The sequence below is a fragment of the Leptosomus discolor genome, chromosome 4 (assembly GCF_034619465.1).
Source record: "Leptosomus discolor isolate bLepDis1 chromosome 4, bLepDis1.hap2, whole genome shotgun sequence".
NCBI classification, from domain to species: Eukaryota; Metazoa; Chordata; class Aves; order Leptosomiformes; family Leptosomidae; genus Leptosomus; species Leptosomus discolor.
The window spans coordinates 71,528,404-71,541,451 of NC_141394.1; positions in this window are offsets into that span (position 1 = coordinate 71,528,404).

Consider the following 13,048-nt stretch of genomic DNA (forward strand, 5'->3'; position numbering starts at 1 on the left):
GAAAATGCAGTCTAACATCTAGAGAAGTACTTGGAGAAACACTGCACTGGCTTTGTAGGAGGATGCAGAATGCATTCAGTCTCATTATGCATATGCTATAAGCTGGAGCTCAGCTTCCCAGACTAAATCACCAGTTTATATGACAATGAACTGCATTTTGTTGTCTCCAAGATTTACAGTCTGGTACTTGTCGTTTAAGGATCAGCTTGTGAACTAAAATATACCCCAATAATCTTTTTTTTAAACTAAATTTTTCTTTGCTATGTTTCTGCCTAGCTGGATACTGGAAAATGATCAATGCATAGATGCAATGAAAAATATTTAATAAAATATTATAGTGAAAAAAACATTCCGTATGAATTGTGGCTTTCTTAGCATGACCTAGCTCTCACATGATCTAGCTCTATTTTTACGATATCAAGTAAATTTGCACAAGGACGTTAGGTGGGGTATTTGAGAATTGGTTTGATCCAGTTTCCCAGATGTCACCCCTCATTTCCTATCAACTTAATCTGCTGCAGTACTTATAGGTACTAGTTAAGATTTATCTTCTAATTCCTGAAAACAGTTATGTATGTGTTCTAATAACCAGCTGGTTTCCTGAACTGAAGTCTCTAGTAATATGTAAGCTGTAGTTTTGTGGATTTCAGTGGTCATGTGAAGGCTGTCTTTCCCTCATTTCAAAGACAAATTATCTTTGGTGGGTTTGGGTGGTTTTTTTTTTTTTCAACTTTTCAGAACTGTCAGTATTGTCTCTGACCAATTACAGCACTTCCTATGGTCTTACATGTAACTACATTATGTTCAGGAAAAAAGTACTATTTCACTTTAGTTGCAAAAATTCTAGATTGTTAATTTTGATAGTTCTATATCTTTGTGCCTCAAAACATTTTCATACCAAAGCTGTGGTAGAGATGACCTATTAGATCACGCTGCATATTTTGAGAAGGAAAGCCAAAGTGTTAAAGTCTGATCATCTTTGAATTAAATATTCAGACACATTTTGAAATGATGCCTTTTCATTTTCTGTAAACTACCAGTTTCTGTATGAAGTTCTTATTTTAATTTTGAGGCATTACAAAGAATGGACATGCCTTTGGATCTCAGAAATCAGCTAGGGGTTGTTTGCTCCATATTATATTTTATTTGCTTATTTTGTCAAACCTTGTGAAGGGTGCAAAACCCAAACTTTTCTGGTCTGTGTAGCTATGTAATCTCATTGCTTTAGTTCTTTGCCTAAGAATCTTTCTTTTCCTAAAATCTGTCATTAACAGCACACTCTGAACACTTTCCATACATATATTAGGTATCTGACTCTTGTCATCTTTTTGACCTCGTGAATTCTTCATTAGTTTTTTGACTTCTGCCCTGCAAGGGGAGAGGATACTTACGTATAATTGAGATAGACTGACACTTAGGACATTCTCCAGGGAGGTGGGAAAGTGCATCTTCTTTGGTAAGTGCTATAAGCACTAGTCTGTATAATAGATAGCTGACACTATCATGATAATTGTGACTTGTCAATTACCTTGAAGAGATTTGACTTCTTAGGTAGACAAGGTGACTCCCTGTAGTCCTGCACTTGGCAAAAAGGTCCAGAAAGTGAAGTGGGGCTAAAAAGAAGTTTAAGCTTTAAGCTTAAGCACTTTGGTTTTGCTATTTCTAGAAGACTGCTTGCATAGTAAGTGTTTTATTTGTTTTTCTCTTTTGACATCCTAAAGAGAACTTACATCCTCCTTTGTTTTCAGTTTCATGCTGAGTATTGCCAGTTAAAAATAATGGACGTGATAGTGACTTGGAAAAATGCGTCATTATTAAATATATCTCAGCGCTTTGCTCTTAAATATAAAAGCTTTACGTGGGTTAGTGAATCAGACCTCTAATGTCTTGATTGTAGAAACGTGTGTACTGCTCAAAGCAATTCTGCACACAATTTTTTTGGTTAATCACAATCAGACTGGAACTAAGCACTCGAAAGTTTTACTGTCTGGGTGTCAGGAACTCACCTTGGAGACTCAGATTCAGACTAGTGTCATATAGCCCCACTAAGGATGGGAAATTAATTTTATCCTCTTGTCTTGACCTGAAAACTCAAAGGAAGTCCTGCATGATCTCTGCAGAACTGGGAAAACTGTGGTTGTTGCTCTCTGTTCATTACTTTGCTTTGCAGTGCTTGGCAGTCTATTTCCCATTTCATTTGGCTTTCTGACTAGGTAAATTTATAACCTTTCTCGGGTTCTGATTGCTGTAATCACAGGCAGACTCTTTGTATTCTGGGAAGAAAAGCTGCACTTCCTAATCCGGAATTCAATTCTGCTGATAAGATCTATCTTCTTTCTTGCATTGCTACTTAATCTTGTTGCCTTGATTCCACAGAATTTTTGCTTTCATAGCAATACAGTCCTTTATTATTAATTCACCCTTAAATGTTATATTGTGCTTGGGCAGCATATAGCACACTGAATTTCTTGGCTATTCTCTTCAAGTCAGTTGAACAGCATACAAAAATGTATCTGGCTTTTGAAAAGGCAGTACCTGAATTCTTTCCTTGCTCTGATGACACAGGGATTCTCTGTTTTCCTACTCAGTGTGCTCAAAGTGAGTCATAGGCATAGGATTCCAAATAACTGCATTCCTATTACATATATAAATGGCATTTTAGGTTTTTAAAAAATGCTTCAAAACCTGTTAGACCTTTAAATGTATCTTTTTCTCCAGGAAGCACATCGTATTATGATTCCATGATAACAAACGCAATGTGCTTGGACAGCAAATTTACAGATCCTGGGAGGAACTGAACCTGGGCTAAAGGATTTTACTGTTAAATTCTGTTCCCTTCTATCAGGAGCAGTAGGATTCATCTTCCCTTCAGGAGATAACTGTTAGATGATCCTCCTCTGTTTAGTATCAGAGAATGGTCAACGGTCTACAATGTAGTAGTCTATATATGGGTGAGATGAATCTTACCTAGTGTGTTTCCTGGTGCAAGTCTTTAAAAATGGAAGTCTGATTATTTGAGATATTATAAAACTCTCTTTTCCCATAACTATTATGTAAATGATCAATTTTGGCTAGATAACTGGTAGAACATTCTCCTAGTTTAATGAGGCAAAAAGGCAGAACAGCATGGAGTCTAGGTGTCTCCTGTTTGTTAGAAAAGACAGTAAGGGATGGGATGTTCGAATGATAAATGAAAAAAAGGCATAGGAAGCAGATGTAGATTTAGAGGGCTTCTACCCAGAACTAGTTTATATAACTAGTCAGTAGCAAAAGTTTGATACTGTTAATGAGCCAAAAAAGCCCTGCTGAGCTGTTAAAAGCTCTGCAGGCACTGATGCACTGTAGGTATTTCTGCTTGATTTGAAATAACAAGGTTCTACTTCCAGGAAGGTGTGAACTGCTGCCTGTGAGCAGCTACATATCTAGAACTTTGTCAGATACAGAGCCAGATACTTGTGGTGGTTTCTCATCTAGGAATGACGTACATTGCTAAGTATCACCCCTTCATCTTTAAAATGGGATTAGAGAGAAAGGGAATGGTAGTGATGCTATCATGATGCGGAATACTGGATTACTGGAAAGGAGTGACCTCAACCCACGTGCTTTCCTCAGCCTGTAGAAACTCTGTAGGAAATACAGACTATCTTACTTGGTTGGCCAAGGGCCTGTCCTTTTCTCAGTCTCTCCTGGTTAGATAAAAAGACATGCCAAACTCTGCACGCTCTCTGGGCATGTGTAAAAGGGAGTGCAGCCCTGTACTCTCATGGCTGAGGAATTCACTTTGGAGTAAAGGAAGGCTGGGCTCCATCACCCATGCTCTGAAAGGCTTGCATTAAGCATCTCTGCCTAAAATACAGTCTCTGGAGTGGAAATCGGCACACAGGATTCCTAGTCATTGGGTATCTGTCAGTGCCTTTTTTTACTAGAGTAAGAGCTCCACTGCTGCCTCATGTCACCATTTTTGCAACTCTGGCCTCCTCAGGAATGAAGCCTGCTTCGTGTTGGTTTTTTCCAGGGCCTTATCTATTCAATCAATATTTTTTTGCAAGACCAAGCTATGGTGTTTGCCGGCCAAGAGAGCCTCTAGCCACGCGGTGGCACTCTCTAGCTTTGCATCAGTTACCTCAAGTCCAGAAGGTTAGGAAAGGAATTCATAAACTTCAAAAAGGAGCACGCTGTTTATCCATTACCCTTCCTTTCCAACTGAAATCTAATACCTCTTAAAAAAACAGAAAAAAAAATCCAAAAAGCAGCACACAAAAACACCCCACACCACCCCCCCCTACCCCCCACGAAAACCAAACCCAAAACCCACTCAAAAAAACCATCAAAAATTATGCCTTCAAAAATGTTGACCTAGAGCAGAGCTAGGCCTTCAAGCCCCTTTACCAGGACGAGCAAAGCATAGATCTTTCCCAGAGAAGCATCTGTGCATTCTGTTGCAAAGGAAATATGTTACAAGACAGCAATGGAGCACTTGGAGGGAGTAAAAAGAGTTGAAAATAATAAATCTAAACTACTTTGAAATGCTTAAAGTTCTGATAACTTACTTGTCCACAGACAACCTAAAGAAAGTTGGCTGCACTGAGGTAGTACGCAGCTTTGTTTGGTAATAGGAAAACTGGAGTGCAAATACAGAATATTGTGGTGGAGAAGCAGCCTAGTAAATGAGGTTAGAGGCAGGCATGTGCTGAAAGCTGCTGGTGTTCATTTAAAATGGTCAACCTGGCAGCTACTTGTTTTGTCAAGAGAAATGCCATATGAATGGCTTTGTATAAGCCTGGTGCTGAAGTATTCTAGGCAGTGACATTCAAAATACTTAACCTATGGAACAAAGCACTTTTTCTGAAAATGTTTAAAAGATATTAGCAGTTATTAGCCATTTTCCCATTTAATACAAATTGCCTGCCTTGTATTATTGTCTGCTGAAGCGCTAAGGAGGGGTTCCTCTACATATTTGCTTATAATGCTTTTCTGCCTTCATTTTGTTCTTTCAGACAAAGAATAGAAGGGAAATAATGTTTAATTTCCCAGAATATTTATCTCTATCTGGCACTTTAATCACTGAGTGGCAGGCTAAGCTGCCTTCGCAGTGTACTGACATACTAAATGAATTGTACCTTTGCATGAAAATGAAAACTAAAAAGGACTACTCTGACTAACAATATCATAAAACTTACATGCCATTTAGATGCTGAACTACTTTAGGGAGTTATGTGCTGGGAAACTCTTGAAAATTTACAGCAGGTGTTTTTCCTGATGTGGCAGATGTACAAAATCTGCTTGAAGTACCCTTTCTTTGCCAAGTCAACAGAAGGGAATTTCACCATCGCATGGAAAATATTTAATTTTTTTGGAAGTTGGAACGAGTATGATAAAGGAGCATTTTTTGCTTTTCTAAAAATAACACAGATTCTTTCCGTATGTTTCCTGAAGTATGTCTAACACCACTGCCTGGTGTTAGGTACTTGTGTTCTATCAGTCAGCTTACAAACTGGGAAGGAGACAAACTTCTCAGGAGCCAATCCATTCCCAAACTGAGGAAAGACTTTATCAAGAATTACAGACCGTCATCCACCTGCTCCTATTTTGCTAAAAGTGCAGATACATTTCTGTGTGCCTGCCTTTTCTAATATATGCCATAGTTACGTGTTTGAGATGCAACACACCTGTTTCTCTCCCTTGAGAAAGAGATTTAACACAGTACCAGTGTAACTGGGCACTTTTTGTATTATCAGAAAGCAATAGCATATGGGTATTAGGACATACAACCAACCACCTAAGAAGTGACCTTGAAACAAAATATTGCCTCCTTTTCTGGAGTTCTTGTACATAAAAAACTGGGAGCGTGTGTGGACGGACAAGAGTGTTTAGAATTGGGGGCTTAGGTCTAGTGATGTGCTGAACCCCCAAGATAATTGCTGCACTTTTCCATAATTTCTCTTTAGCAGTTCATATCCATTTAATAACATAAGAAAATTTCCAAATACAGCTACACTGTTGTTCAGTGGCAATGCAACAAATTATCCATTTTTGCTTGAAACTCAAATGTAAATGAATTACTTTTAGTCTACTTTCCTTTTAAAGAGTATCTTCAGCCTTGAACAACCTATTGTTTATTCAGGCAATTTTATTCTCAATTCGGAATTGAATTACTAAGCACCATTGTAAAATGTGGTCAGGATGGTTTGTCTCATTTTCAAAGTTGATGTTAGTAATAACTACGCAGGAGTGTCCAAATCCTAAAGAAACGGGATAGTAAAAAAAAAAAAAAAAAAAAATCATAACTCTATGAAACTATTCCCTAGAAACTGTTGCTTTTTGAATTTTTAATTCTTGGCATAATTCTGTACTTATTTCTTGGGTAGATTAAAGTGATATGCACTGCGAATTTCTTTAAATCCTGAAGCTTTGTCTCATATTGGTCAAGACTTATATGGTATAAAGCCTTAGTTAAAATTCATGCATTCTTGTAAAATGAATTGAACTCCAGAGAAAACACTTGTAAATTGCTTACTATGTAATCTGAAAAGTGTTTTTCTTTTATGCTCTGCTGTAGGTCTGTCAGTTGTACACTGTATAAAAGTTCTTTTTTCTGCTTTTCCCGTATACCAGAGATAACAATAGACTTACATGCAAACATACAGCTGAGTAAATAAGTTGCTAACCATGAAGTAATAGTAATTATATAACTATAATATTATTATTTCTCTATTATACAATTCCCATTTTATTTTACTTATTGATAACTATACGATTCTTCAAATCTTGAAAGACTCCTTGACAAGAAGTTTCAAGAAAATAGAGGGGTGTGTCAGTAAGTGTCTTTCCCTAAAAATCTGTCCTTTACTAAAAATTTGAATTAATGTCTCGGTTTCAGATGCATTTTTTTCTTCTTTTACAGATAAGTGGAATTTTGAGTAAATTAATTTGTTATATTATCTATTTTCTTTCTCTGCCTACCAGTTAATCAATGTGTATAAAATTATGTCTCTGATTTTCTAGGTCATGGAACAGACAATGACATTTTCTTATTAAATCAGAGAAAACTTGTCCTTATTGCACCCTTTTTCAATTACGCTTGCTCTATTGCTTTCCGTTTTTAAACACCATTTTTATTTCAGTTTAGGTCTGCCAGGCTTTTCATCACCCTTGCTGGATTCTGGGTGTGTGCCATATACCAGTTAATGTTGGAAAAAAATCAATCCTATTTCTAAGAATGTGTCTAGAGAAAAGTGCACTAATTGGTCAATGTTTATTTTAAACCAAATGAAGTCTGGTTACCTGTTCTCTGTAAAGCTTTAGTGACCAGGAGCACTGATTTACCAGCAAAGTGGGGTTGCTTTAAGAAAGGACTTTCTCCTATCAAAAAGTTCTCCTGTCATAAGCTTTTAAATAAGCATAGGAAAGATGTTTTGACACATGCTACCAAAATTCTGTGCCTACTGAATAAGCTTGAGCTACTTGCATCTTGTGGAGGGGAGCAAGCTCTGCCATGCATATGCTTCATGCTGTTACAAGGATGAAGCAAACAAACCTATGAGACTTCCAACAGAAAATAAGAGAATAGCTTTGAGAAGTATGGACAAAGCTTATCCTCTGCTCAAAATGAGGAAGAATGGCAAGAGAGCTACTTTTGAAGATGCTGCTGCATCACATCCAATCTCCCATACTCACAGCAAGCATACATTAGCAGCTTCAGAATTCCCTGTTGCTTTTTGTTAAACAGCCCAAAACACATCCTTTTTAATTGGCAAGAGGAAAAACTTGTAGAAGTGCACTAAATATCTGTCTTTCTAGTTTTAGTGTTTTTAATGTACAAATATCTGCAAATTTGCAAGCTGCTTGTTTAGTGCTTCTGAACTTTACTTCAAAATCTATAGCTGGATTACCCAAATGTATTTGTTGATCTTTCCTGAACTCTCTTCTATTTTTAAATGACTTTTGATACAGTAATCCTGTATTAAATATGCTGGATATGGTTTATAACAACTTAAATCTAATATAAACTTAGATTGAGCATTTAGAAATATTTAGATTGCTGCCTTTGGACCTCCGTGTTCACAAGTGAAGGGTTTTTGCACTCAGTTGCAGAGACATGGAATTCTGATTTGGACGACATGCCACATTCTCAGTTCACATAAATCAGCTAAACTCCATTAAAATAAAGGTCCAGATCTGTATCAAATTAAGAATTTGAGATTTGGCTAAAGGTCTATATCTAGCATGACATTCCCCTGCCACAGGAGATTAAAGCTGAGTGCTGAGGTCCTGCATAAAGGCCCAAGTTGAATGGACTCCTGAACATGGAAAGTATAGGTGGGCTGAGAGACTGAATCTTCGTCCCTGATAGCTCCTGAGCAGCTCTGTTGTGGCTCTGTTTTCCCGTGTGAGAATCTGGAGGAGACGGTTACGTGGGCATAGACAAACTGAAGAGACTTCCTCAGCATTGTGTTTGCACTAAACCGTGAGGAGCACTTCACAGGATGTAGAAGTTTTGGCATATTCCTACGCATCCTTCTCCTTGGTTGTCCTCTCAGTGACCTTCCTCTCCCCTTTTACTGTTCTGCAAAATATTAGAGGTTCTACTGGAAAGAAGGCTGCAGAGTAGGAAAATTGTACAAGAGTTGGTTTATAAGACCCATTAGAGAGGTCTGATTCTGGAAGAAGGTCACAACTGCATGCTCTAAACCCAGTCTCTCATTTTCCTTTTAGTTCAAGATACTACGGAACTTTTTATCTTCTGAAAAAAAATCTATAATCCTTCAATGGCTGATTCATAGAGTCCTCTCCCATTCCACAATTCATAAGCCAAGATACTGTCTGCTTTGTTTACATTTTCATGAAGCTAACACTTAGGTGATTTTACTGGAGTGTGATTTTGACAATTTCTGCTTGGATTCTTCCTCACGTCCTTTGTCATCTTATGCAGAAACTTTGCACAGTCTATCAGTCAGATTATATAAAAGACTATCAATGAGAGGATAATTTTATCCTGCATTTAATTTTTAGTATTACGAGAGAAGAGTATTAGACAGGAGATTGTAAATCTGAGCCTTCAGTTCCCCTGAATTAAGTGAAAATATAAGGGAAATTGTGAATGATTTTTGTTTTTCAAAAGTGGTATGAAGGCATATGTTCACATACTCTTTTGTAATTTGGAAATTTTAACTTAAAGCTGAAACAGCCTAATGTAAAGTTTGAGATTAAGCAAGCACATATATTTTCAATGTCACTCAGCTAGTTTAAAATAGTCTTGTGAGCCTCTAACAGAATATGCATGTGGTGTTTTATTAAAGTAACAATGCGTGTGGGATATTCAGCAGTGCTTTCCCATTGTGGTCAAAGTAGTTTGGAGAATTCAAACATAACAAAAACAGTCTCATGACACTTGGAGATCCTCTTTTTTTTTTTTTTCCCTTCATTTTTATCTAATACAGTGTTACTACTACTTTGCTTTTAATAACTTTACTTCTACTCCACAAAAAACTCAAGCGCAATCTCTAGAATAAATTATGCAAATAGTTCCTTTCAGACTACAGAAAAAAATTACATCTGTGTATTGGACAAGCACAGGAGAGCAATGAATCTTTAATATCTTCATTGCGTCTTCAAAAGTAGTATAATTTTTTCTCATGGTATTGATCAGTTATGCCATAGCAACTAAAGAACAAAGCCTTTAAACCCACTCCTATACTACCAGTAACACAGTTTAAGTGAAGAGCCTCAAGTTGGTAACTGAAGAATATGTATGCCAATAAGATTCAGGCATTCATTAGCTACATTCCCATACGTAGCTTTCGTTAAAAATAATGTGTATCAAAAAAAAGTACAAAATGTACAAGAAAAAGTACAAAAAATTACAAAAAGATGGAAGATTGCAGAACCAAGACTTCGTATATGTCTATTTGCAAGACCTTAGGTACTTCTATTCCTTTACTCCAGCTCAGAAATTCTTTGTGTCTGTATTTTTGTAAACATACAATTAATTCTACTTTGCTCTGGTGAGACCCCACTCGGAGTACTGCATCCAGCTCTGGGGCCCCCAGTACAAGAAAGGCATGGACCTGCTTGAGCGAGTCCAGAAGAGGGCCATGAAGATGACCACGGGGCTGGAGCACCTCCCCTGTGAGGACAGGCTGAGAGAGCTGGGGTCGTTCAGCCTGGAGAAGAGAAGGCTCTGGGGAGACCTTATAGTGGCCTTCCAGTACTTAAAGGGAGGAAAGGTGGGGAGAGACTCTTGATTGGGGAGTGTAGTGATAGGATGAGGGATGACGGTTTCAAATATAAAGAAGGAAGATTTAGATTAGACATTAGGAAGATATTCTTCACTACAAGGGTGGTGAGACACTGGCACAGGTTGCCCAGAGATGCTTTGGCTGCCCCCTCCCTGGCAGTGTTCAAGGCCAGGTTGGATGGGGCTTTAAGCAATCCGGTCTACTGGAAGATGACTCTGCTCATGGCAAGGGGATTGGACTAGATGATCTTCAAGGTCCCTTCCAACTTAAACCATTCTATGATTTTAGCCCTATTTTTATTTTGTTTAAAGCGACTGAAAAACTTATTTTCACACAGTAGAAGGATTGAGACGCTATAGAAGATAGGTGAAAACAAACATAATTGCTACACCTCATGGAATAAAGTACCAAAGTTACAAGCCTTGAGTTCCCCAGGCCTACAGGTTCAGTCAGCCGAGTGTAAATGTCTTAGATATGCATGCAGTCTTGGCCAATGTCTGAATTTTTACTATGATGCTTAGTTGCTGTATCCCATATTATGGGGTGTGGTAGAGTTTCAGTGTTTAAAATCATCCATATCCTGAGGCAATACTTCCGGATAAATGGTGGGAAACAAAATGGATTAAGTTAATCCAACTTTAGAAAACATCTGAAAATAAGCTATTTTTCTTCCTTTCAAATCCATTCAATGATTCCTTTCCCTTTCAATCCATTTTCCCCCTTCCAAGGGGAGGTGGCTCTTCTTTGCTAGGTGGAGTCAAGTATCACTTTTCATTTGGTCCATACTCTACTGTACATTAAAATAATTGTCATTCTTTAACTTCATTTTTCATGAATAAAACCAAACTAATAAAAGCCTCTGGAAAAACTCACCATGCAAATAAACCATTTCATTATTATAAAGGCTTAAATCATCACTTAGGAATAGGTTTATGTACTTATAATTGAACTTATCAAAATAAAAGATCTTGTTACAGATTTATTTGACACATTCTTTCCAAAGAACATACAAATTTCATTCAATCCCAAGAGTCTACTCTTCAATGGACCTTTATTTTATAGAGAGTCCACTGGAAAAGTGTGAAGTCTCTGCGGTTTGGATTTGACAACAACATTGCAATTCCTAGATTATCATTGTCCTTCTACTTCACGAAATCTGTAGCAGTTATTTAGACAGCCACCTTTCTTCTGGAACACCAAGGACCTCAGAAGTGGGATTTAATAAAAATAAGGCACTGGTGTGAGACTGGCAGCAGGAAATACCGAGATGACGGTAAATTGTCTTAGAGCTCACATGTCAGAGTTTGCCAGGATAATGGGACAGTGGATGAAGGTGAAGTAATAAATGCCAATGTAATATAGTGTCACACCATACACCCTCTTGTACAAGAACCCATCATGTAAACATGTGATTTACTAAAAATTTGAAAATAAGTTGTTGGGACTTCATACTATTAAAATGGAAAGGATTTCAAACAGCAACCTTCAGAGAGATAATTTTGAGCCTGTTTACACGCTTTGAAGAAATCTGAATGTCTATAATTTGCCAATGATGGCAAACTGAAAGGGGCTAAATGCAGTACTGAGAGTAGGATCAGAATTCAAATCTCTTTGAGAAAGGAAACTTGTGTTAAAGACCTGTGTTATGGAAAATAATGGGGAATGGGGAATAGTTGACTGTGTGACAGAAGAGGATGAAGGATTGCAATGGGTGACAACTCAGACATGAATAAACATTTTGGCTGTAGTGAAAAAATGGCAAGCTTCAAATCCATAGAAGTGTCATGGACAACATACAGAGAAATTCACTCTCTGTCCAGTGAGACCTTGGATGAAGAACTGTATCCAATTTAGGCACAACACAGCACAAGAAAGACATTGACAAATCAGGGTACAAAAAGGAACAATAAGACTGATAAAAAGTTTAGAAAATATGAACTTTGAGGAAGGGTTGAAGGAACAATGTTTGTTTAGTCTAGAACAGACTGAGGGCAGATATAACAGTCTTCACAATGTAAAAGCCTTTTATGAAGAAGATAGCTCTTCTCATCTGCAGGGGAAAGGAAAATACGATTTATATTGTGTATTTTCATAATAGTAGAGTAATGAAGTACCAGGATCTGTTACATAAGGACAGTCTCCTTCATTGCAGCTTTTTAAAAACAAGTTAGAGAAATATTTTTTATATATATATTTGGTATCCTGGTTGTAGGTATTTCTGCCTCAGGGCACCAGGGTTGCACTGGATCCCTAGAGATTCTTCTGATCCCTTGCATTTGAATGCTTTCAGGATTTAATTTGACAAAATAGAACAGGTTAAGCTACGGAGGGATCAAAAGACCTCCATTTGTAAATGTCCCAGAGCCTAGTGGATATAAGCCAAAGGAGATGGTGATTCAGAGTCTTTCATGTCTAGCTGTCCCACTAACTAAAAAGGCATTATTTCATTTGGTTGTGTTCTGTAGGGACAAACTATGCTTACATCACTAAAGTGAGAGACAGGGGAAACCTGTTTTCTTTCAGTTTTGTAAGGGTATAGCCGTTTCTTTGGCACTGTCAGTGCTGATGTGTATGTGACCAGTGCCAAAGCTGTAAGCGTACGTGGGATTTAATCAGGCTGAAGAGTTCAGAAGAGATTTTGAATGGTGGTTATACCAAAACACTGCATAGATGCTTAGTAAGGAATCCCATGTCCTACAGTGACTGAATGGGCTTTGGTCTACCCAAGCTAAACAATAAAAAATCTTTTTGGAAGATTTAGCTTTTTCATTGTATTATTCTTGTGCTCAGACAAGCTTAGTGCTGTGTGA